At 40.6% G+C, this 27,742-nt stretch overlaps 1 protein-coding gene across 1 annotated transcript in view; it reads right to left on the bottom strand.

The window, feature by feature from the left end:
* Positions 1-5,683: 5,683 nt before the first annotated feature.
* The window catches only part of atxn10 (ataxin 10), a 42,629-nt gene continuing 20,570 nt past the window's right edge, over positions 5,684-27,742 (bottom strand). The window contains exon 12 of the transcript XR_003834524.1: positions 5,684-5,718. The gene's annotated coding sequence lies outside the window, so the exon portion shown is untranslated. The remainder of the gene's footprint in view (positions 5,719-27,742) is intronic.

Here is a 27,742-nt window from a genome sequence, read left to right as displayed (position 1 = left end):
AACTATTTCACTTGTTTCAAAGTTCATATTAAGTATCAAATATAATTATTTCACGCACCTAATATAATTGACATAGTGAATACAAGCTAACATATTAAAAACAGGAAAAGAGAATAATATAAAAATAATACATCATATATATATATATATATATATATATATATATATATATATGCATAAACAGTATGACTAAAATAGAATCTGAAGAAAGGTAATGGTAACCTGACACATTTCAGTCAGGGATCAAAATGTGTTTTTTTTTCTTCTCTAAATTAATTTCTAAAAACACTGAATGATTATAAGAGTATAAATTATAAGAGTATAAATTATAAGAGTGTAAATTATAGTGACTTGACAGAATATAGCACTTTGTTTAAAAGAAAAAGTAGATTTCTTTTATTCTACAGTTTAAACTAATACGATGAAAGCAACTTTAATTTTTCTTTTCAAAGAGAGAGCCGACTAAAGGACAAACTTTAATTGTTCCAACAGAATGATGATAGTTTCTCCTGCGTTCTGCGGGACAGAATTTCATAATAAATATCACTTTTACCTATTTTCATAAACCGAACTCTGGAAAGTAAAAGTAGAACATGTGGTGGACTTCTTTTCAAAGTAAAGCTTCTTCATGACTATAAATGATATTAAAAAGAAATACATTATAATTATTGTTTAAAATGTACAATGTCAATTTGATGAACTTCTTGGAAACATTTAAAAATGAATGAGAATTTTCTATCTCAGTTTATGCAATTAAAAGTGTATAAGAAGGTTTAAATCTCTTTAGAACGGTGGGAAACTAAAAATACATAATTGTCAAGAAAATAAGCGCCAATCTGCGATTTGTATAAAATCCTTTGAGTTTCAGAGCTTTCACACATTTTGAATGTGAAATTAAAAGATCACCCTTTTCAAATGCATTACTGCAAACTGCTTTGATATTATAAGTGTTGTACCTATTTAGAAACATTTAAAACAAAAACTTATTAAATACATCTTTACATTTTCGCCACTCAAAAAAGCTTTTGCGTTACAGAGAGAGTAAAGTGGCTGACTTTAAATAAACAAAGTGGTGATAGCCTGCGAGGTCAAAAAAACATTCTCGAGTGTTTTCTGAACACTCGTTGAGAACACGAACTGAACACTTGGATTCAAACATTTTTTTTTTTTTAATAATCATGAAGTCACTCACCTCTGAAAACCGAGTGTCTGTGAGGAAGCGGAGCAGGTTGAGAAGAGGACAGACCAAATGGAGCTGGGCTCGCTACAGACAAGTGTCCTTAAACAGCTTTTAAAATCAAACACATGATAAATCCCAAACAAGCAGCACTTTGACAGCTTCACAAGCTCGTCCTTTTTTGCAGCTCTTCTCTCATTAAAATAAAGGCAGTGCTTTGGGAGAATCATCGTCCCACTTTCAGTTAACCATGAGACTCCCCTTCTCTCTAGGTCATTTTGCAACGGCCAGGTTATTAGAAAGGCTTGGTTTCTAATTTAGCTAACAAAATAAAGCGTCCATCTCGAGGACTGTAGGAGGAAATAACTGAACAAAGAACTGCCTCTGATTCTAAGCAAAGAGGTTTTTTTTACTGTCATTTCTAAGAACATTGTGAAGCATGGCAACATTTAATTTACAACAAATGTAATTCTGTAATCAGTGCTACCTTGGTCTTAATCAAGCTTGCATTAAATAGATTTTCATTGTGTGGCATCAAAATATTCTTCAACGCTGGATGAAACACATGCTCTGAATGCAAAGTCAAGTGCTCTCAAGGTTGCATCGTTTCTGCACAAACATGTGTGTGATCACACAGTTCACACTGGAATTACTCGTTATTAATAATGAAAATAAACAAAGGCAAATTATACCCTGCAGACAGGCGGGAAACAATTTTTTTTTTCAGACGCATTTAATATATTTGAAACTTACCCCTCCTCTCCCCTCCTCTCCCCTCCTCCCAACACACACACACACACACACACACACACACACACACCTCTCCTGGTTCCCAGCTACTTGCTGATCACATTTTGCCGTCCATTCTGCATTAATAAATGATTATTTTGCAGCTATTATAAAAAGAAAACAGCTTACATGCAGGACTGTCGTTCTCAGGGAGTGGTACCACCTCTTAAAGGGTTCGGACCTGCTGTTTGTTCTACTTTATTGCCACGTCACAGAGCCACTGCAGCGTGGCTGGGCCTGCGTGACCTAGCTCGGCCCGGATAGGAGCCCTTCACACCCCAGCCCCCTTCGAGACCGTACACCCTCATTTTATATGTGGAAGGTGGAGGAGGAGGAGGGTTTGATGTGAAGCCATGTTTTATTTTAACTGCAACCTCTCTGTCCTTCCTATTATTTCCCTGTTCCTGCTGACTAAGGGTTCAGCTACAATCAAATGGAGTCCTCGTTTGATTTCATATCGAGCACACACATGCTCCTGGCCTCACACACACATGTTCCTGGCTTCACACACACACACACACACATGCTCCTGGCCTCACACACACATGTTCCTGGCTTCACACACACACACACACACATGCCCCTGGCCTCACACACACATGTTCCTGGCTTCACACACACACACACACACATGCTCCTGGCCTCACACACACATGTTCCTGGCTTCACACACACACACACACACACACACACACACACACACACACACACACACACACACACACACACACACACACACACACACACACTCCCGGCTTCACACACACATGCACACACACGTCTGGAGTTGTCTGCGTAACATGAAACCAACAATATCTATTTACGCGAGCAGGATATTCACAAATAAAGCTTCTGAATTTAGAAGATGATATGTATAATTCTTTATTTCCGGCTCACTGTGGTTTAACAAGAAAAACATTCCCAGACAGAGAAGGAGTGTGTGTCTGTGTGTGTGACTTAATGATCCACTCAAGGACGTCCACGTAGCACACTAAAATTGAAAAATGAAGAGTGCTAATAGGTCGGAGCATCTCCTAACTGCGGCAGCCATCGAGTCTTGACGTTAGTGATTTATCTTTAATTGGATTTTACAGAGAGGTCTCCCAGTGGGAGTCGGGGGTCTCATTTCTCAACTATCTCTACAACTTCAGGCAAAGTGTGCAGACAAATAAGCAAAATTGGCCTTACAGTAAACAGAAAATAGAAATAAAGCTGAAACCATCCTACGTCTGACGTGCATCATTATTGTTTGTCCAATCTATACAGCAGCACAAAAATATGAATCTGCCTATTTTAACGTATGTTTCATGTGAACACACACTTTCCCTATTCATGGCTGACCTCCATATTAACCCCAAATCATTGTTAAAAATTAAGCCCTGATCCAATTCTTCAAACAATGTCTCGCATTCATTTTACTGAACTAAACATTAACAGTTTCGTCAGAGAATTTTAAAGTATGAATCTATAAACATTACTCTATCTATATTATACTTTTATTTATATATATATATATTCTGAGGAGTTTTTAAAGAACAAAATGTACACAGAAATAGCAAAGACGTAAATCACTAATACAGCTCTAGCTCTTGCTTAAATCAAGTGTTGTTTTTCCCCTCAAAGCATTAACTCATGGTGGTGTCTACTGCAGTGTGCAGTCTAGAGAGAGAGAGGGGAAGAGAGACGCTGGCTCTCAGGGGTTAAGATGCTAGCAGTCATGTGCCTGTCGACTGCAACAAAAGCCTGCCTATGTAGGGTGCATACAGATGGAGCGAGCTCCTTTGTGTGCAGCGTTTCACACGTCGCAGCCTCGGAGCTGCCAGGTCTGGCTCTCTGGGCCTGGCTACAGGCCTAGCTAGCAGCTTGTAGCACCTGACGCAGGGCTCTCTCTCACGCTTTTCTTTGCTTGGGACCCAAGTGCAGCAAGTTTTCAAAGATAATGGAGCAGAAGTCCAAATAGTGGGTCACACAGCTCAACACAAACACAACAAAATACAGTAATAACGCAGAGCACGGCGCTGCAGCAGGCGAGCTCAGATCAGCATGACAGGAGACGTTGTAAGCATGCCTCCCACTCAGGTCTGCCACAAAATATTAGATGTTCCCTCCTCTGCTGTCTGTAAAATGCTGTTTAAGACTACTTGTAATGTGCGGATATAAATACAACCAGTGCAAGTTTTAATCATGTGTGCAGTTGTGCATGGTGTGTACATAGTTTTGTATCGTACTATATACACTGTGTCTGTGTGTGTCTGTATATTCCACTATATTTATGCTACGTGCGCCAAGTCTCTAAGGCAAGTACCTTATAGTGTACATGTTAGTGTACACAGTGACTCTCTGCAGAAATGATTCCTCTGCCCTCAACACGGCACAAAAGAAATCCCTTTAGGTAAACATATATTTGTTGTTAAGGGAGTTCATGTACAGGCATAAACTACACATTGGTATACATATCAAAAACTAAAGCCTTTTTTCCTTAAGATTTTACATGGTCAATTTAATATTTCCACAAATAATACAAGCTTCTTTCACTGAGGAGGATTACACAAGTGTGGGTTCTGCTATTGATTCAAAGGAGTACAGACGTACACGGCACAAGCGATGTGTTGCAGAAGAGAATCCTTCCTCCTCTGCCTGCATTTAAACCATACAAAGACTTGACCTTGAATAGTGCATTATAAAGTAAATACAAATAACTATTCAGGGCAATGTCACTGTGGTAAATAATACATTGTGTGTCACTGTTTGCTGAAGATTAAATGTTGATAAAGCCGCACTGACGCTGAGGGTGATCATGTGATATTGTTGAATTCCTCTCATTTATAAAAACAGACGTATATAACAGCCATCAGCCCTTCAGCCGCACACCTGATGTTATAAAGCCTTTGACATTTTAAACGGAGCACCACAGCACCTTGCTGCCCGGACTGCACTTAAAGCCAACATAACATGGATGGAAATGTGGACCAGCGTTATTCACTTATTTCAAGTGCATAGCAAAGCACTAAGTGAGTTACAGAGACGACACTCTCTAGAACCATAAAAAGTTAATTCTGCCATCCTTCCAAAAATCACAATACATTTTTAATGAGACGATATTCCCTTCTCTAGATATTCTCTTAAAATCTTTTAGAAAGACATTTCAGTGTAATCGTTGTCCTAAAAGCACATCAATGCAAATTAGCAAGCTAGTAATAAGACATGAAATTATTTTAACATCACATTAGAAGCTCTTATATAACATATTGTACATTAGAAACAGAATTTACGTTCTCGCACTGCATTAAAAAATTGCACATTAGCAAAGTTAGTATTTCTTTAAAAAGATATTTGCACTGCTAACTAAGCTAGTTTGATATATTTAGGTTTACAGCTTCCATTAGTTTTCAATAGAAATACTAATAACCTTTTAGTTTACTTCTAAATACGAAACAGGAGAAGAGGAGTAACAAACTAAAAGGCACGATGGTAATTTATCCCGCCATCACACTTGCGATGAAGCTGCTGAGATGCAATTAGCACCCACATATCCTCACGTATTGTTCAACGCCGTGCTACAAATTGAAAGTGTAAATACTCCAGGATCAGGAAATTCAATTCTGCAGGTCTGCAGACACAAATGCGCATGGGGTGTATGGGTTTCACACACACACACACACACACACACACACACACACACACACACACACACACACACACACACACACACACACACACACACACACACACACACACACACACACACACACCTCTGTCACTCAAACAAGCTACTATTATAAGTTGTATGTTAATTAAACCTTTGTCAGTACAGCCTGGAGAGTATTTGCTCCTATTTTCTGACCCTGCACTCTGCTGTCACCAATCATGTCCTAAAACACATACACACACTTATACACACACACATGTATACACACACAGACCACATGCTTGAGTTACATACTACCAGGACAAGCCGGCCGGGTTCCTGACAACCACAGCGATGGAGTAGACTTGAGGGAGGGAGAAAAAAAAGGTACCCTAGTGTGTTAGTTTTCTGCCAGGGAGTCCCTATTGACCTGTTAAACCTTTGTGACTGGAACAAATGCAAATGGCGCTGACTTGTTCACACAAAATACTAAAGGCCCATTCAAATGAGGCCCCGGGCCACAATGCAGCAGCGGCCGAGCGCTCTGTGGAGACAGGGCCCCCCCCAGTCTGAGAGGGAGAGACAGATTCTTTTAGCCATTGCACAGTTCATTCTGGTTGTCTGGTGGAGAGCAACCATCCACTCTCATTACTTCTCCTTCATGAACATAGACACACACAAACAAAATAAAGTTACCTTACACATCTGTAGTAATTCAGCCTTTACTAAATCTCAAATACATTTACACTGCTCTGGACTTTACCCCATAATTACCTTGTATGTGATACTTGTAATTGGACGCCATTGGACGCCATTAGACGCCAGTGGCCCTGAACTGTTCCTGTTATCAAGCATGACACCAGTTGTGCTTGATAATCAGACACTGCTTAATCCACCTTGGCGTTCGCAAGGATACCCAGTGTGTCCCTGTGGATAATATCATATCCTACTTGTTGATTCTGTCCATGAGGTATAGAATAGAAAAATGAAGAGGGACCAAGTGAAGTAGGAGTGGCAGAGAAATACGTAGTTATGATCCCAAATAACAATTAAATAACTACATGAAAGAGCAGCTACCCTCTCGTGCTAATCGTTAAAATAGGCCTATTATCCCAGAGGTAACAGGTAATTGGCTCTTTAATGATTGTTTTTAATTGTATTTAAATATCCTGTATAATGGGATTCTTTTGTCTCAATGTTTCTTTATGTAGAGCGCTTTGCATTGCCTTGTTGCTGAAATGTGCTATATGAATAAACTTGCCTTGCCTAAAGAATACTTAACCCATAATATGATTTTATGTCAATGTCAAATAAATTAAATGTGAGTAAGAAATGGAAGAAAGCCAGACAACTGAGGTTTTTCATAATTAGAGTATGAGCTATTCAAACTGAGATATGAGATTTGTATGAGTCAACCCACAATTGGGTTACAAAAACAAAATTCTTCTGCATGTAAACATAGTCACTAATGCTAAAGATGAATGCAGTTAAAGGCACTGTGGGAGGCTTTGGGATGAGAATATCCATCAAAATGCCAAACAAACCTACTTTAAATAAGATATGACAGCAAATACAAATTGTATCTACAGAACTAGGAAGTCTAAGTATGCATGTGTGGGCCGGAGACTCAGTTCTGTGCTCACTTGACTATAAATGTGACACAAGGATGCTGGTTCTGTAAAGGACAAATCTCCATCTGATACTAAAAGAATCAACTTTCTTTTTAACGGTTTACAGCATATTAGGCTCTTGGAGGTCATGGAGGGCTTTCTTGTTCCATTTCTTCTAACAGTAGATTAGTAGGAGCCTGAGGATGGCTCTCACCAGGACATCTGGACAACATCTGATCTGAGGCACGGTGCCTACTGGACCTCCACTAAACTGGTCGTCTATCAAATTAGGATTTTATTCAAAAAGTAGGGATCTGATGACTTTATCCATCTTTTCAGTATATAAATGTTTAGAAACTAAATTAATTAAAATTGTCTGATGACTTGCAGCTTCCTCACATAATTACCAAAATTGTTTCCTTTGTAATTACTTTTTATAATAATGTCTCTTGTCTGGATGCACCTAATCAATAAATGTTACATTTTGGACAATTAATTTAATATTGTAAATATGCAGCATAAAACAACCTCTATGCGTCACATTGTCAACCAAATTCTAGTCCACATTTTACTTGTCTGCCTTTTTCCCGCCTTGTACAAACTCTCCTGTAACTTTGAGATCATATTCCCTGCACATTTGTTCCCCCATCAGCCCAGTAACATACCTGTATACTGGCCCACTTACATTCATTCCCAGCCAGATCGTCTACTAAGCTTCTGCCTTAGTGTTTCTGCCATTTTCTCCACCTGCCTGGGTTTGCCTGTTATGACTTTCTGACTGCCTTTTGGAATCCTGCTCTCTAGCCTGATCCCATATTGAATAAGTTTGCCTCATCTCCCCTGCCTGTTTTTGACCTTGCATAAACTTTTTACTTTTTCTGGCCGGGTCTTTTGGGTTCAAACCTGCTTTTACTGAGCCGTTAGGGTACGATCAGGCCATGTAGCACCAGTCACCTCCAATTCTCAGATTCATTAGGAGGGCTCCAGGTGATCTCTGTCTGCCAAGAGCGTATCCTAGAATCCATCCGTGAGCAGATCCAGCAGCTCTCCGCCCAAGCCCAGCCTCCGTCTCTGGCATTCCTGCTCACCCTACTCGTGCCTGTAAGTCCTGAGACTCCCCTTCTAACGCTACTCCAGAGATCCAGATGCACCTTGGTCTTAATTTACGCAATGCTCCCTAATCTTCAAGCTACAGTCCTCTTGCTTTCCTTTTCCAATGATCCTGTGTAGCTTACCTCAATACCCAGCTCACGGGCAGAGCCAGGGATTGGGTACCCGTCCAGTGAGACAGGCACCGACACGGTCTTCAAAGAAGATGTTCACCACAGAGCTCAAGAAGGTTTTTGACCACTCGACTCCAGGGAAAGAGGCAGCTTGGGGACTGTTAAGTTAAACCAGCCAAGGAGGAAGGCAGGTGGCCGACTACTCCATTGAGTTCAGAACTTTTCCTGCAGAAAGTGGATTGCTCCTTCTCTGTATGATGTATAATATAAATCTCATTAAACATGAACTCGCTGCCCAGGAGCTTCCCCTAGACCTGGACGCCCTCATCAACCACACCATCTGTATTGACAGTCGTCTCCGGTAGCAGAGGGGGGAGCAAGTTCTAGTCGCCAGCCACGCCCATTCTCAAGATCCCTGTGCAAGGCCTTACCAACAAATCTTCCAGCTCGAGCAACAGCACCCTCCAATGACACCCCTGAGCCAATGCAACAGGGCCAGACCTGGCTCTCCTCTAAGGAGGGACAGCAGAGCCCCAAGACCAACAGGTGCCTTTACTGCTGCTGGACCAGCCATTTAGTCTCCTCCTGCCCTGTAAAAGGCAGGCCTAAACAGTAATAGTAGCATGCTTGCCACTCAGCTGGGCATTGGCTGGGAGCCCCTAATCAAGCCCATGGAAGCTAGCCTCAATGGACACTTCCTCTGCTCTGTGACTCACAAAACTGTCCACATCCACCTGGCCATGTCAGGTAATCATCATGAAACATTCACCTTTCACCTGATAGATGCACCTCAACCTCCTGTCATTTTGGGGTTTCCATGGCTTGTCAGACATCCACACATTGATTGATCTTCTGGAGTTTTATTTAGTGTCTGATCTGTCCCACCTTCTACTCCTGGTGATTCCTCTGCATCTGTTTTCCAGATCTCTGACAAAAAGGACAAATCCCTCCCCTTCCATCTCCATCACTCATTTCCTAATTTTTCAAATTGCCACAGGGGACTACTGTTTTTTGGACCTCAGGAATGCTTATCACCTGGTACACATTAGGAAGGGGGGTGAGTGGGAGACTGCCTTTAACAGACCAAGCGACCACTATTAATATCTGGTGATGACTTTTGGTTTGACCAATGCTCCTGCAGTTTTCCAAGCCGTAGTAAATAACCTGCTTCGTTACATACTAAACAAGTTGTATTTATATATTTGGATGACACACTGATCTTTTTCCAAGACCTAGCAGGAACATGTGCAGTGTGTCTTTCAAAGACTGCTGAGTAAACCAGCTGTTCATTGTCACTGCTGGCAGCATCCCGGTTGACTCCACCAAGGTCAAGGCAGTTACAGACTGGCCCGGCCCATCCTCTTGCAAACTGTTCAATTGCTTCCAGAATTACAGTTGTGTGACAGTGGTGGAGGCTTTTACATAGTTAAAGTGTTGTTTCACCATAGCTCCCATCCTCTCCTCAACTTTCCTACCGACCAGGTTATACGAATGTGAAACCAGATGCTCAGTCCCACCAGATCCAGTCCGAGGACACTTTTGCTAAGTCAGTGGAGATCTTCCTTACCTCCATCATTGGAGTGGTCTCCTGGGGAATCAAACAAAAGAATATCTAGCTCCCAGTGGTTGTCCTGCTATTCGCCTTTTTGTCCTACTCGCAGGTACCCCAGTGGGAACACTCCTCTCGTCTGGCCTGTCTTCCTGGGGTTGGACGCCCACTGGCTCTCCTCGCAAACGTTTCGTGTGGCCCTCGATGGAACAGCTAAGGGTTTATTGCCGCATGCATGGTCTGCTCTCAGCACAAGGACTCCCACCAGGCTCCTCCAAATGCTGCCTGTTCCTCACAACTTGTTGGACTTTGTCAGCTGTCTGCCTCCCTCTGGTAACACAGTGATTCTTAGAGTTGTAGACCGTTTTCCCAAAACTGCTGATTTTATTCCTCTGCCCAAGTTACCCACAGCCAAAGAGATAGCCCTGCTGTGCAACAATATGTTTTTCCTTCTGCATGGTCCCATTCAGAGACAACCTTGTTTCTGAGTTTTGCTGTCTCAAATCAATGTGTGGATGTCTCCTTTCCTTTGTGTTCCATCTTCAGTTCAATGGATAGAGCGAGTGTAGAACGCCAACCGGCGACACACTCTGGCCCCTCACCACATCCCTGGACAGAGGATCTGGCTGGCTATGTATGTAGATGGAGTCAGGGAATTGTCTCCTCCCTTTATTGGCCACTTCCACATCTCCATGTGGATCCATCCCACTTTCCATGTCTCCCGAATCATGCATGTGAAACACAGCCCACTTTGACCTTGAGATAACTTTTTAATTTACCTGCCTGGTCTCAGAAAGTGTAAACTGTTTGACCATTTTGCTTTCAATTTATTCTGCCATCTGCACTGAGTGTAAAATCTAAACCCTGAACTACACAGGAAAATGACACAGGTTTAGGCGGGCTGAGCTACCAAAATAAAATAAAACAAATAAAAAATCTTCCTTTACTCTCCAGCAGTCAAAATGTTTTAACATTTCCATTTCATGTAATGGTGGCGACATAAAAAGACAGCATCTTAAAGTTATTGAATATCAGTTTTAGTATTATTCAATACAAGCATTAAATACTGTGGCTTCATACATACAGAATACTGTATGTGACACTGTTATGTGTTCTTGAGGACGAAACATAAGATTGAGAGGAACATCAGGATTCGAGCAGCTTAAATGAACTCTGAGCCTGATATTGACGTTATACTACTGGAATTATACTGCACCAGTAAACTCCTCCCATCTGGTAGTCAATGTGAATTACAACAACCAGGACTCCACGCGTATACATGTTACAAGTTACAAGTAATTTTGTTAAGAATGCTCTTGATTCCATGCACATTACTTTGATGCTGTTGTCACAACATTCGCCTTAAAGAGCGAGCAATCTTTCCTTCAACTTTAATTTTTAAGCTTGAAGATGACCAAATCTGTCTTAATTGAATAAAACGTTACTCATTCACTGCACAGTTCACTCAAAACCACATGTTCATATAATTCCATGTCGACAACATAATCAGTCTGAATTATGAGGACTCAAAGATGTCACATAGTTAGGATCGACTTCATGGAAGAAAGTAAAGTTAAAAAATTATCACATAACTACTTTATTTCTTCTCAGGGAGTCTCCTCACATAAAATCCACTATGGTCATATCCTCTTAACAATATACACACATTATGACGCTCCAAAACTAAAGCCAGGCATCGTTCTCCTTCACTGAGTGCTGACGGTGTTTCTGGACTGCGGCTCATCGCTCGTATCCGATTCTGCTTATTATGGTCTGTTAAAAATATACTCGGCTGTATCGAAACATTAGACAGAGATTGGCCGTTTTAGAGTTAATAATTTAATTTTCTGTCTTGTTGTCACTCACAGCTTCACAAGGGTTGAGGATAGATGTGTGCAATTGATTTTGAGTGCATTCTGCTGCGAAGCTGTAGAGATATTAGAGAAATGCTCATTTTCTAGATCAAGTTTCAATTTCCACTTTATCCTTCAGACTTTATATAACCAGGTTATATTCATTAATCTTGGCTGAGAGAGAAGCATCAAGCCAAAGGGTTAAATTAATTAACTGTAACATCTGTATGTATTAAACAAAGAAAGAAAAAAAGTGCAACGCTGCAACATTTTGGAGACATAAGGCACATACATAATTCAGTAGCTTTGACCTTTTTGCCTTTCAAGCATTAATCCTGAAATGCATGTTATCCTACTCCGTATGATTGTGACCATAACGACTTAAGTTGAAATTGTAAGCAACATAATATTTTTGCATTTGCTTCATGTTTATGTACTCCGAGTAGTGGACATTTGTGTGTGTTAGCGTGACCATGTGCTCACCTGCATTGCAGTATCTGAAGTCTTGTGGTTCCACGTCCACTTGTGTCCTCACTTGCCCTGCACTGAAAACACAAGACACAGAAAATGATAAATTAAGAGTGTGGAACGTCACGCTCCATTTGTCCTGCACTGTGAAAAATGATCGAGATCAGTGATTGATTAGGACGCGTGGTGCTCCGTGTGGCGTGTTGTTCTCCCAGTGTGCTAGAACAAGCCGAACACAGGACATCCAGGAACAGTTCTGTTGTTACAAGTCAGTGCTGTTGGGCAGAGCACTAGCTGGTATTTATTCATTCTTTTCAACCATATTTTGTTTGTAATTACATAACTCATTAATCATAATGATAATGTTTATATAATGATTTATATTTTTTTAAGTACAAAGTATCAAGACACTTTTTAACACTGATGAGCAAAATCAAGGTAAAAGCTACTATTATTCTATGTTTTCTTATAATAATAATAATAATATATATATATATATATATATTTATTATATAAATATTACAATATATATATAATATATATAAATATATATTTTTTTTAATTATAATATAATAAAGGAGATGTATGTGAAAAGAAACAGACAAGTTAGAGAATTGTTTTTTGACACAACTTAGATGCAGATTGTGGAAACACGAGCAGCTATTCAACACTAAAATGGGTCAATTCAGACTGTTCAATAATAAAACACTTCACAGGTTTATTTTCTGCTCTTTGAGAAGGTCGAAGCACAAAGTCAGTTAAACTTCGGCTGTGACGCTACTGGAGGTCTGTGTCAGGCTCAATGGCACCTGGGCATTAAAAGAAATGCCTGGAAGCTTAAGTGGACATGTTCTCCGAGTTAATCGGCCCTCGTGCTACATTGATACGATCCTTTATGTATACAAAACAAATAAATGCTGCAGCAGTGTGTCCCACCACGTTCTAGTTCAATCTTGCAGACGTGCAACTCAAACAGTTAAAGATTTGAAAATACATGAAAGAGGCTGAGTAGGTAGTTTTAGTTATTTCATTCTTTAAAATCCCCTTTTATTGCAATATTATATAAAATGAGATTATCTACAATTAGGGTTCAGGTCATGCTGTTTCAACATTTCTAGCATTTTCCTTGGTGTGCATTTGATTTCTTTGGAACAAGTGTCATCCAACATGAAATATGTCTGAGAACAAATTCCAACTCAGTGACCTTCAAACCAAATAACTCAATGCAGCGTTTACGTCCATAAATAGATATCAGCTTTAATTCATCCTTGTTCTTTGGTATTGAGGCTGTGTCAGGAAATCTACTTAAATATTTTAGCAATTTAACAATCACCCAGAAGGGTTTATTAGTTATTTTTAGATTTTGTTCTTTCCATATTATCACAGCTTTAAGGAATACAAAAGGGATTTAGAATCCTTCTCAACACTGGCCTTAATAAAGCCAGCGGTACCTATTGTGTAGATGGTTTCTGAACACATAACACGGGCGGCCTCTTTTTGCAGTGGGTATGTTAAAACTGAACCGGAAGAACCTGCACTGCTCCCCACAGAGCCCTGCTTCATTTGCTTTTCGTCTCTCCTTTACTCCGTCTCCCCCCTCCCTATATTCTCACAGGACTCATGAACTCTCCATAAACCCGCCTATTCCCCCCAGAACACTGCTGTCTATCTGACATCAGTACAACCAGAAATAAAACAAAAGAGCGGCAAAAAAACTGCTGAAATAGACAAGATATACAGAATAAAAGAGAGGGAGGGAAGAAGAGAGACAGAGAAGCAGGCCAGATTGCAGAGTTGAATCAATGCAGCGGCCCGGTCTCTTTTTTCTTTCTCTCCAGTCTCTTTTTTTCATTTTTTTCTCTCTCTCTCTCTCTCTCTCTCTCTCTCAAATGATTCACAGTGGAAAGAAAAGGCCTTTTCCTTGTCCTCAGTTGAACTCCACATCAGCTTCCTGTTAGAAAAGCAAGGAGGAAACACCCAGAGCAACACGCGCGTGCGCACATACCCACACACTCAAACACACAGAGGACAGCCTTCACTAGTGGATTCTTCGCTGCCAGAGAAATTAGGTCAAGCACTTAAATGCCCTGCACTGAGATGCGCAGAAATTCAAAACGTAAAGTGTTTGGTGGGGACAGCAAAGGCATACAACAAACATGCACACACACAAAACACTAGCTACACACTATACTGTCAGCTCATGGCTCGCGGCATTATTAATACCAAAAAATAAAGACGGAATAATTGGTGACAGACGCCCACTGCTCCTACTGTTAGTACACCATCTGTGCATCTGAGAACATGACAAGGTGGCTCAGACACACACAATCAAATAAATGTGTATTTACAAAAAAGGATCAGGAAACCACCTTTTAAGTCCCTTCACAGGCAGAAACTAAAGCACGGCGTGCACACATTCTCAGAGCAGCAGATGACCTGATAAGGGAGTGGCAGAAGTCTCTGCAACACAACACAGCTCAGGACAGGATGGGACAGCACAACGCGCCACATTGCAGTATCAGTTGGAGTGCACACAGAAAATCCCCCCCGCCCAGCCAACCCCCCCCCCCCCTCTGACCTGATATGCCCTTAAAGAAACAACACACCACATCACCATCAAATCCAATCAACTATTCATAGAAAGGCTGGATTGCGTTCTGCCTGATCTTCCCGCTTAGGGTTTCAATCAATTGTGTGAGATATGAGAGAGCAGGAGGTAGAGTGGGAGGGAGGTTGAAGCTGCTCTGAAAGCAAATGAGAGAAGATTTGGGTGAATCCCAGCCTCTTCTCCTCTCCATATTGGCCACTGCCAGTATGGCCCACAACAGGACTCTGAGCTACAGGGTGGCAGGGTAAATCCGACGTTAATCACGGCAATTTTTACTCTGCAGCCATGTGCTTTCTCCTGTCCCAATGACTCACGGTGGAGAAATGAGCACGAGTCCATTGTTCGAGGGCCACCTGTGTTTCTGCTCCATTTTCGCGAAAGCACAATGGCTTTTTCCTGTTTATAGAGGTGACAGCACTTTATAAACATGTTAAATGAGGGTATTAATAAAAGTGTGTGTTTGCGAAGGAACGGCTGCGGCCGAAAGGTCATTCGGACCGTTTTCATATTTTGGTTTCTGGCTGCTCTGTTCCTCTTTTCAGTGAAAGAGACATGGAGGGGGAGAGAATGTGGTAGTAGCACAACAATATGTTTCTGTCAGCCAACAGAGATATTTTCTTAGGAAACACTGCTGCGTTGTAATTTGGACTGACACTCGAGTATGAGCAGAATTTCACCCAGCCAGCCAGGCCAGTCTGCAGATGAAGCTTTGAGAGCAAACACACACACACACACACATACACACACACACACACGTGTGCCACGTTTAAACGTTTGACTTGCTGAGTGAAGGTGCTGTAAGTAGAAGTTATCTTTGGCATAAACGATATCTGTGGCATGATCTGAGACAGCTAAACTAAAAAGAGACAATTTCTGAATCTCATAAATAACATGGGGACATGTTGAAATGTGTAGTAAAGCAGCACACTCGCAATTTAAATCCTGCATTTTCACTCTGTGTAAACAACAATGTGATTCATTGCAAAGTAATAATCTTTGTAACATTAAACTGTTGCATTTTTGCTTTAGTTGCTCGGAGAAAGATGATGGCCGACGATGATTTTTTTAGGAGAATGTGCTACTTTAGTAATGAATAATCTATAGCCACAAGAAGAAAAATATTTAAGCTACAAAATGAACTAAAATCTACTTATTTGTTTTGTTCTGTAATGCGAAAAATCTACATGCCGTACCTGATTATTGTGCAGCTCCTGTTAGGACTATTCAATCACTCATATAGTGCCAAATAAATATAATCACATACATGCTTTTATTCCTCTAAGGATTTAAGTATTCTTTCTTTTTAGTCTCATATTTTAGTCTTTCAAAGAAGCTGCACTGTACACCTGAGAAACAGTCATGGAGCCCACACAGGCCTTTTCACCATTAAAAATACATCCAGCTTCTGCTGACTTAGCTCCTCTCAGATTTCAATGAATTAATTTCAACAAAAACTTCAGAGGGAAACCACAGTGACACATCAGGGGAAACCGCACAGCTCCACCATATGTTATCATGTCTTACATACACTGATTATCTCAGGGTGAACAGATCGGGAGACGCCGCTTTTCTAATTAAATGCACATTTTTACTGAAATCCTGTAAAGTGCTCACTTAGAGAGCGGTGGTGTTTCCGCTGTATTGACGAGATCTGCCCGGCTGCATATCTCTGTTTGCATCGGGGACAACAAAGAGAAAGATTATGTCGGTCTGCGAAGGGAAACTAGGGCACGAAAAGGCGACCTATTTTCTTGTATTGCAAGGGAGAGTTAACAGTCTGGCGACCATGTTTGAGACTTGTTCGCACATTTACAGACGATTGTGTTAAACTGTTAAAACTGTTATTCCGAAAGCGCTTGTTTTTAACACCTTGGAAATTTACCCCCAATGCCTGTGGATCGGTTCAGTCATAACAGTGTCAGAATTGACTGACTAGGTCTGGTGGAAATATATCGCTACACGCTCGAAAGGTCGATCTTTGTTGTCATTTTTACGCACTTTACGCAAATGCAAACCTCAAAAAAAATACTTACAAAGAGAAATGTGTAAATATAAGACTACGAACCAACTGGTCTCGATTTCAAGTTGGATGGTCTCTTCCTCCGGGGTGTCCAAGTCCGCGGGCTTTATATCTTCTGTACGGTGTCTCGTCTTCTATTATGTCTCTGGTCCCAAAAAGAGCCGAACATTTTAAAAAGCACAAAGCGATATTTGTAAACTGAGAAGTAGAAAAAGACGTCATTTTGTATAGCACATACAGACGGTTTCCGTGAGCGGCTACTGGGCCACGGAAGAGTTTTGTTTCCCCCCCCTTTCTGCGTGTGTCTCCGCAGCCATCCAGCTCGGTTCAATGGGTGCACACAGGCTGCAGACTGCGCCGCGCGTCCTTCGTCGCCGTTGAACCAGATGCATCAAGTTCAGCTGAGGTGAAGCTCCGTTATACAACCAGCCCGGTGTGCAACCGTCTGAACTATAGGGCTGCGTATTTAATGTCTCTTAAAGGGGAAAGAAAGAAAAAGCACATCACATTAAAATATCTGCAAAAACTAGGCTCAGTTGAGATGATTATTAAGGGTTGCCTCACTCCCCCCCCTCTCTTCTGCCCCCTCCGCAGATCTAAAAAGCACTATTTGCTTTGGTGGATTCACCTGATGTCAGCATTATGAAAAAAACATTTGCAGTGTGTCATTTTCTTTACTTTTGGGCTGAAAAAAAAGCCAGAACTACCGCTGCGAAAGTAGAAAGTGCACTTCATTATCACATCGCACTGTTAAAGGAATAATGGCCTACACTGCTGTTTTATGACATTAAAAATTAAATGAAGTACCACAAGGTCACTGCAAACTCACTATGTTAACGTCGCGTGCGGACTTCAACTCTATTTTGGATTATTTAAGAAACAAAGTGCCGTTTTTTCGTTTGCAAATGATCTCCCACCTACAAGCTTACCACATGCTTTAACTAAAGTCTTATTCGTATTAAAATATGTATTTATAAAAAGCCAACAGTCGTCGTGTTGAAGAAAATTAACAATAACCAAGTAATACTTAATAGTTTAAATGTGGCTGTACCACCCTGCGAGAAAGCTAAAAGAGCACTGATAACATTAAAACATAGCTAAATGAATCTCTCATGCAGGTACATATACAGATACAGGTTTAGCTCTACACATCATTATTTTAATTGTAATGCTCGCTAACAAAACACAGTCAAGGGTGATTTAAAGCTGCATTTCTCACACCTGTTTTCCTGCGTTAATGAGCTTCTATAAGTTAATGAAGGTGTAGTTATCCAGAGAGACACCACAGGTGACTTGAAGACAAGTCCAGACGTGTTAGCCTATTTGCCTCACAGACATTGTATTGATTAATCAGCTGTGGACATGCGGAGCTAAAGGACCAATCTGAAAAATATCCCCAACATCAAAACCCGGCAAGTTGTACATTTAATTTATTTTGCCTGTTTATTTGAGTGTTAATTTAAATTGACAACAATTCACACTAGACTTGAACTTGGCAATATTTTAATTTCTTTTAAAAATAGATTATTCTGTCTGTAAATGAATGATAATATCAGCAGGGTATTCTCCTGCTGCATGTTCTTTTCTTTTTTTAATAGGTGTCTCTCTAAAAATGTTTTTAAAACACACACATATAGATATATATTCAGTAGAACAAAGACGTCAAACAATAACTGATAAAGAGAGAAAATAAAATGTTACAATCCATGTATGCTGCATCTATGCATGTCTGCAGGTGTCTGTTGCAGAGTGACTATTTAAGAGAGACAGAAATTAAAGTAAATCAGTTTTCAGATGTATCCATATACTGGAGATAATACTCTTTAAAATCATGTATAAAAATAACTTTTAATATGGACTCCCTGGAATGTTTAAGAACACACTCCTTCACAGCTAAAAGTAAATTATTAAACTAACAAATTAATTAAAATCCCCTATTGTGAATTTTAGTTCAGTCCATTAAAAAAAGAAAACATAATTGTCCCTTACCATAGTTTTGAAGAAAATGTTTTACATAAAACATTTATTTAAAATATATATTTTTACTATCATCTGTGAACGAAACAGAAATACTTAACTCAAAATTAATAACGTACTAAAAAAAGGCAATGGTGATAAAACTGTTTCTGCACGAGTTGAAGCACTAGTCTCCTTCTGAACCTGCACAACAGAGGTGAGTGTGTTGAGTGGTCGTAAATCTTATTTATCTTGTGCACTCAGTGACCTTGATCTGTGTACAGTACGCCTATATCCATCAGCACAGAAAGATACTATAGGATTAGGAGTGTGTGTGTGTGTGTGTGAGTGTGTGTGTGTGTGTGTGTGTCTGTGTGCTCCTACAGCTCGACTGCATATGGGCTGAGCATGTAGGCGATAGCTTACAGGGATTAGAAGGTGAAACAAGTTTATATTGATGGAGATTCACCTGCTGTGACTCAAGACAAACACTGTATTTTTTGTTTAAAAGTAAAATAAAGCTGAGTGTTAACAAGTATTAAATACTGGGTGGTCCACTGGTTAGAAAGATTCCTTTATAAATGAAAGCTGTGTGTGCACTTTTATTATCAATGACTAATTCTCTGATTATTCCTTTCAGCTAATACTAAGCAAAAAATAATGACATTTATATATATAGTATGTAATTAATTAGAGTACTATTTGTCAAAGCTTTAATAGAGAAGAAATAACAGTGTTAAAGCATTTAGATTTATTTTCTTACATACATAATAGTTAATAATGACTTTCGTTTATGCAGCTGTCTGTATTTATTCCAAACAGACAAGCTTGTTATTGGAACATGTTATTATATAAGAATATATCACACATCATGCAACGTACAGATGTTTGCTGATGTAACACCTGTCGCGTTGGGAGGCCTTAAAATGTATAGATTTGATCTGTAAATATATTTTTGTTCTTTTTTTATATTTAATTTCTTACGTAACAAAGCATTAATAAAGCTTGCCTTTCTTCTCCTGTGACTGTTTCATTTCTTCTATATTAAAGATATACTTTTTTTAAGGTGCATTAATATGCTGAAGAAGAGATAATATGAAATAAATAATTTTGCATGGTTCCAGTTACTCAAGTGGTTTTTACAGAAATGAATATCCCCATTGAGACGTTCCCGAGCAGCAGCTGTCAAATACATTGGAAAATCAAAACATTGCAAATATAAATGACTTCAAGTGTGATATTAAGAGATGATTGTACCACTAATGGATGTACTGTAGATATGGTATTAAGCTAAACCAAAAACTTACACCTAAATGGACTCCTGCACTCAATACTCATCAATCTTTTATTTAATACAATGTGTACACTCAATTACACCAATTAAGAAAAGAGTATTGACTCCACTATTAACCTGCTTAAACAAGATTTCTTCTATAATTTGAATGAGCATAACTTGAAACATGGCCGAGGAGGTGAGGAGAAAAGGGCATTGAATGGTGTGGAAGTGGCCAGGACACTCTCTTTGAGCTCTTTCCCTGCCATGTCTCCAGACAGTGTGTATGGCAGCTGAGACAAAGCTAGCATTCTCCGCCGACCAGGGCCCCTCTTACTTTTATTTCAGGCCACTGCTCTCAGACACAGACCATTCTGCATGGAGCACCCAAAGCATGGCGGCTGGAGAGAGGAGAGGACGAAAGAACAAGTTCCGAGGAGGTGTGGAAAAAAAGTGGGAGGAGGCTTTGTCGAGGTCCAAACTGCTGTCTCTCCCCCACCGCCTGTACCCTCCTCTTGCTTCTCCTTTCCTCTCCTTGGATGGTACCCCAGCCTACTCCCCCTCTAACATGCTGCAGTGCAGTGCCACACCCCACATCGCACCATGAGAAGACTCCAGATGTGATCGATTCACCCGGACCCGGAGAGCTGAACGTGACCTTTTCCCCTTCACCATTTTACGTTACTTCTTGGTCACTCTGAGCAAAATCTGATTGTAGATAAGTAATCTGAGTTCAATAAACTTTTAAGCAGCTAAATGTGGCACGTACACCAAATAGAGAATATAATGTATAAGGTATCTTATCTTATCAAGGGGCGCACTGATCCGATACGCTGGATCGTTGTTGTGCATCTCATCTCTTTGTGATTGGTGTGCACTCAGTTTAGTTTATTAAAGTTTTGTTAGGGTGGGATGGCTGAGCATGCATGTTTTTACAGTAACCTCCTGCTTGGGGAAATAATGAAAATGAGGATAGATTAATAGCTTTTCACGGGGCTTACTGAGAAGAGCATGTGTTCCTAATAGTTGAGTGTAGCTCATATCTAATTTCATCTTCATAGTGTGAGCACACATGCATGTCTGAATGTGTCTGTGCACCTGCGTTATCACTTTATTATCAGCAGTCCTCTGGCAGTACAGTATGTTGTGGCTTGGTTGCCACAGGTAACAGGTCAATGATTACCCAGAGGGCTTAGGGTGTCCTCAAGCTTGGGTCAGCACCACTTCCCCATGAGAGAGAAGGACAACAGAGGTCTGCAGCTGCCGTCTGTAACTCTAGGCCTGCACAGTTATCAGTGTGTTATCTGCTTGAAAAGCTGCATTGTGTTCACATTGTGTGAGTGAGCTGTGATATGTGCAGGGCCACGCTTCAGGAGTTTATGTTGTATTTTATGAAGTGATGACATGATCCTCATTTTAAACAAGGAGGTGCTACATATTTCACATTATTCATATGGTTGTTTAAGGTTTGCTTTAAATACAGAGCTGCCACGTGTTCAGCCATGATTGAATCAATGACTGGACTGTTCATTACACATCAATAACGTTTAAAAAGCAGGCTTCAAAAAGTAAAGCTAACAGAAACACAGAGGGGGAAAGAACTGCCTCAGTCCTCTTTCGGTTTGGGCCGGTTCCCACAGGTTGTCTCACTTATTAGCTGCTTTCCTGCGCTGGACCAAAGAGCACAATCCCTCTCAGTCTCACTCGAACACATAACAATGCCAGGAATGGCTGCATTTGTGTAGTACGATCATTAGGCAACATCCGACCGCTTAATTCATTTCTCCCACTGCCGTGCCAGCACAATTGGCCTGAAAAGGTGCAGATTGGGGGCAGAGGAGGCTGGGAAGCTTGTGGCTCAAACGCAAGCAAGCTAAAGTTGGTCTGCTAGAGGGCTGCATGGGTTAAAGCACAAGACACGGGGCAGACTGATAGGAAAATGGTGTCCTTGAGGCAATCCTGGCAGGACTCTGCGGTCACCCTGACCCCCGACTGAGCTCAACCCTCACTATATCTTTAGCAGTGAACTGTACAAATGACTGGATCGTATAGCTCGACTTTCTCCCTTCTTCAATCCCTTTCTCTTCCTCACTCTCGTTGATTTTAGATTACCACAAACAGCCATTGTCACTGCAGACCACGAGAACAATCTGGTTCTTATGCTGCGGCCGGTCAGGGGATGGGAGGGTAAACTTCAGCAATGACTGCACTAAGTAAATTATAGCTCCAATAGCCTGTGTGGTTTGGAGAGGCTGCGCTTTGTGAGAGGTCCTGCAACTAAAACCCCAGTTCAGCACATTTGTTGCCTCTGTCTCTTTCTCTCTCGATTGATAAGTCCACATTCACGCGACCACTTACTAACAGCGAGGGCCGTCAAGAAGCACAAGTAGCTCTTTTTGGAAAGTACTCACACTTTCTAAACTATACTGAGTTACATCTTAGGAAAACAGAATTATTGCGTGACTGCAGGGCAATGAAGGATTGCCACAGTCCTGTGCTCCCTCTCTCTCCCCCTTCCCTGTCTCACATAGAGGCTCCGCCTGTCCACTGTCCTCCTGCGCTCCGATCGCTCCACCCTCTCGCCCTATCCCCTTTCTACATGACATCATCTGCACATCTGTCGTCCCAACAGGGTGCTGGTGACACATCCAGCCACAAAATTAGCAGAGCTCTCTCCCTCTGCCTATGTCACCACCTCTTTCTTCTGGCTCTCTGTTTCTTGCTGTAGATCTTTCTCTCCCTCTTCCCTCCTTCTTCTTTCTTCCCTTTCTCTATACGTCTTACTTTATTATATTTATTAATTCTTTCTTTCTCACCATGAACACCTTCTTTCTACCCTTTTCCCCTGCGGCATTATTTCCTGTAACAATATGGTTGCATTTGACCGTTTCCTACAATGTGGCATGTGCATTTGAGCAGGCAGGAAACAGCCATTAATCTAAATGATCCATGAGCCTGACTCCGGCCTTGACCCGTGTGATTGTGAGCAAACTCAATCACCAAGGTCAGCACGAACATGATGCGAATCTTACCAAAGTTAGTTTTTTTCTTGACTTTCTCTGATTTGAGCTATTAGAGCCTGCTAAAACCGGTTAAGAGGTTGTGGTTATATCAATTTGTGTGTGAAAGAAAGAGAGTGGGAGCGATTTTAAGTGTGTTTCGACTGTAAGGCCCAACCCATTAAGGGCCAAGTATTTCCAGGGGAATAGAAACTTACAGAAGTGTAACACATGTTTGATTCCCAACGCCCCAGTGCAATAATTCTTCACGTACGAATTACTAACAGATCAAATCAAGTCGTACTGGATCAAACCAGCTGCAGCGGGATAACAATCTGTGGCGATGTAAATGAACAAATACAATTAATTTTACAATTCACCAAGTTTTCTTTGGAAAATAATATGTACTTCCTATGTATTTCATCTTATCTAGAATGGTTAGAAAGCAGGGAAATAGCAGCTCCCAGCCGGTTTCTAACACCTTTTTCTTCAAATATTGCATGATTGAAAATTGGCAAAAATAAAAAGCATATTAAAGTAAAGAATAACTAAGAGGATTGTAAGGGTTTGCTGACCTTAAGCAGGAGGATGTGGAGCGGCTTCACTTTTGTTTTGATGTCCTGATCCGACCAACTCAGATATCAGAATGCAGCAGATGGGATTTGAAACCAGGATTAAACGGGGGGGGGGGGGGAATCATCGGCATGATGACCACCACACACTCTTCAACCAAAACCTTAAATTGTGCAAATTATTTAGAATTTATTTTTGCATGCCTGACTCTGAATGATCACATAAGTAATTCTTACTAAGAGGCATTATATACAAATGTCATTTTGCAACATGCGCTGCTGTGTGACAGGATTCAGTGTGTTGTTGTTGTTGTTGTTGTGGACATCGAAGCAGATCTGATGGCTTTTGAATCTCATCTAACATCTGGCTCGTCTGTACATAAAGATATTTACAGCACTGCAAACGAGAATTCTGTCCGTAGGGAAGTAAACACGTTGCCCTTTTCACACGAGTGATCGGAGTGCCTTAATTCCTAGCAGCTTAGGTTGTTGGTGGAATAAAGTGTAGAAGTTTTATTTTTTTATTTCTCTAGTCTAAATCTAGATTTACAGATTGATGAAAAGCAACAGTGAAAACAATTATCTCTGTTTTCAGGTTCTCTGAGCACAGAGATTGTACGTGTCCTGTGTTCACGTCAACAAACGTGACGGTTACATTTTGAAATTTCGATGGTAGGAACCAAGATGGTGGAACCTCTGACGGGTGGAGGGAACGACGGGCTGCTGTACAGCTTCGCCTCCTGTACTTTGAAACAGAGGACTAAAGAGCCCCCTTGAGGATCTCAAAAAATGACTCACTTCATACACTTGTGCTTATGAAATGCTGACACACGGTGACGTCAAAGTGGCCTCAGGATCAAGACTAAATATGTGTACACAATCTGAAACAAGTGGAAAATAAAAGAAAGAAATCAGAAAGGAGGAATTTCTTCTGGTTTACTGTCTCATTAAATATGCATTATTCTTTAAAAACTAAATGATAATAATGCAATGTGATGATGAAACCAGTATTAGTGTATTGATAATGAATTGCTAGTGTCTGCTGTGATATAATAGCTGCTATTCTAAGTGAAAGACTAAATGCTGGTGTGAAAGGGACACGCTTTACTCAAAGCAGAGACGTCTGAGCTGAACTGAGACTTTATCTGGTGCTTTGTCTCCCTCTGTAGGTACAATGGAGTAAAGACAGTTTGACAACAAAGGGACAGAGTGAGGTGCAGAAGTGCAGAATAGTACAGCACTGCATGCCTTACTGAATGTCTGCATGTTTTCCTATTCGTCACTACAAGTGATACATTTCACTTGTTTGGAACTTGTACTGCAAAATCTATATATTTGGATTGCACATGGTTATGTAGGGCATGTTGTGCTTTCATAACTCCTTTAAATAGTCATGAACAATGTAAAGAACAACCTGCCCGTCTGAATGTGCAGTTTTCTAGATGCATTGTAAACGTACAAGGACAGCAGGTCTCGTCATTTTCCCAGTTCGCCTTTGTTAGTTGCTCATGGTGACCATTTGTGGTGATGCCGTGTAGCCATGTTGGCAACATCTGCAACATGTTTACAACTCCAGATCTGTTTTTCCACACCAAAAACATAAATCCCGCTTTTACATTAAAGGAATAATTTCTGCAGACGTTTTATGTGCCTCGTGGCATTGTTAAAAAATATGGCCCTCCCTTCATTTGCTGTTTAAAAAAAAGGTTCAAGACGCTTCAAAGACAATAATCGCTCAAAAGTGGAATTGTTTGTTCCTGGAACATGGAAACAATTTCCCCGCTGTCAGCTTTGTCGGGTTCCATGAACGCTCTAAACTGTGTAAATTACATTTGATTACAAAGTAGTTTCTTCTAGTTGTGTCCTACACACTGCCTTGCCTGTTCACCCCCGGTGTGGTTTTATCACACTGCGTAATCCCCCCCATAGTGCAGCGGCGATATTCATGTCCTCAACCACACTCATATTTCTTGTGCATTCCACATTGTGTTTTAGCCCATTACACATAGAAGCACCATGTGTTCGTCTTGCCACATTACATTCTAAACAAGGCCTCTGAAACTTCCCATATGCACTTGTGTGACCTAAACGAATTAAAGCCATCAGGGTGTCTTAGTGGATCAGAGACAGGCACGACAAATAGGATCAAGGCCTTTGATGCATGTCTTTTCCCATCTAATTAAAACTCAAATGCCATATTTAAAGAATAAGGCTGGTGTATGTTTTTCTATACTTTCCATTTTGTCAACTGTCTCAAGTCTGTCTGTGGCACTCAGCGCTCTGCCCATCACGGTCTATGTAAAGCTTTAAAAATGGGTCACATACTGTATATATCATTTAGTCATTTCCTAAAATGCTGTGCAGCAAACGTTACTTAAATAGGAGTGAATAGTGCATGTGTTGAGTACTACTGTCTGCTGTGATTAAAGCACGTTGGTGTACATATGAATGATGTTTATCATAATAAAGCAACATGCCTCCCGTGTCACACCTTGATGTGTTTTATTTGGAGTTTAAAAGTAACGTTAAAGTTTACAGTAAGTTCATGAATTACCAGAGGCTTTAAGACACAATATTATGTAGCCATAAAATATTTAACCAAAGGAAGTTAAGATTGTTTTTAATGTTGACAATGTGGTTTTTAAATGTGGTGTAATGTCGGGCATGTCATACGCAGTGACTGCCACTGCGCGCTGGCCTCCGGGTGTTTTCTCAGATGGTCTTGGGAACAGTGACGACGACAATGTGGTGCATTGGGTATTATTTTATTTATTAATTACTTTGGACTACTGCCTGAAAACTACATTGGCTTTCAGTAACATTAAAGACAATATGATACTATTTCTAGTTTGTGATATGCTGAGTCGCGTTATGATATACTGTATATTTACATGTATATTTACATGTTTGACTCCAGATTATGTTTCCAAAACACTTTGTTAAAATGAATTCTAACTTTTTCTTATTTTAAGCTTTTTTCTTAGAGCAAAATTTCAAGTAAACAGCATGAACTCAAATTTGTCAGAAACGCTGATATGAAATATTTTGTGGGAATATCATTTTAAGATTGCGGATTTGTTTTTACATTAACACTCAGTTCAGTGCAATTAAAAAACAGTGTATGTATGGAAATATATTTATTATAAATATTAAATGAGTCGATTACATAATTCACGCAGGAGTAAACAGAAACAGGCTTTACCATGTGGTTATATTCAAATGAATATGTATTTATTGACATACCAGAGACCATGCTATATGATATGTATCATTATCGAGATATGAAATTACTTATTTTGGGGTAGAAGATTTTGGCCACATCGCCTAACCCTACTGTCATACAGTTAAAAGAATAACGGCCGCACTACCTGCCTGTATGAATATGAGGAGTATATAAGAATATTTGTAGTTTTGACACATTACTACGCTCTTACTGTTGATGGGCTTGCGTGGAGTTCCTTCCTTTCCACTGTTAACTTCGCACGGATGGGATTGTTATGTCTAACACTTTCACCTATGATGAATGATCAGAGGTTTACTATTATGATCAACAATAGCGCTTCCTCGACAACCACTCAGGGACCCAACTATGATTCTGGGCTCAAGGACAAGATGGTCCCAAAAGCCCCGAGAGTCAGAAGACACCATTATTAATCTGGACGTTTTAGGCCTGCTTCCAGCTCGAGGCCCCTCGCTGCTCCAGCTTCTCCCTGCCTGTCTGCAGCCCTGTCACTCGTCATAATGCGGATGATGACCAAAACCCTTACAGCTGTCCCAATAGATTAAACAAAATAATGTTACTTTTACTGCCACTGTCACCACTGATCTGACATCTTGTTCGGCAGTAAGAGAAATTCCTGCGCAGCCCCAAACTTCCCAAGTCTCCGTGTTCGCTTCGTCTTCTGCGCAAAAAATATGAAAAGAAACAGATATCACAGAACGAGCGCCAGGACGGTGAGTGCACGCTGCTTAAGTGCTATCTTGGCTTTGGAAATTGTGGTTTAGGAGGATTATTTG

This window comes from Cottoperca gobio, chromosome 23 (genome assembly GCF_900634415.1).
Source record: "Cottoperca gobio chromosome 23, fCotGob3.1, whole genome shotgun sequence".
Classification (NCBI taxonomy): domain Eukaryota; kingdom Metazoa; phylum Chordata; class Actinopteri; order Perciformes; family Bovichtidae; genus Cottoperca; species Cottoperca gobio.
The sequence above is the reverse complement of the archived record's forward strand: the minus strand, read 5'-3'. Positions and strand labels throughout refer to the sequence as shown.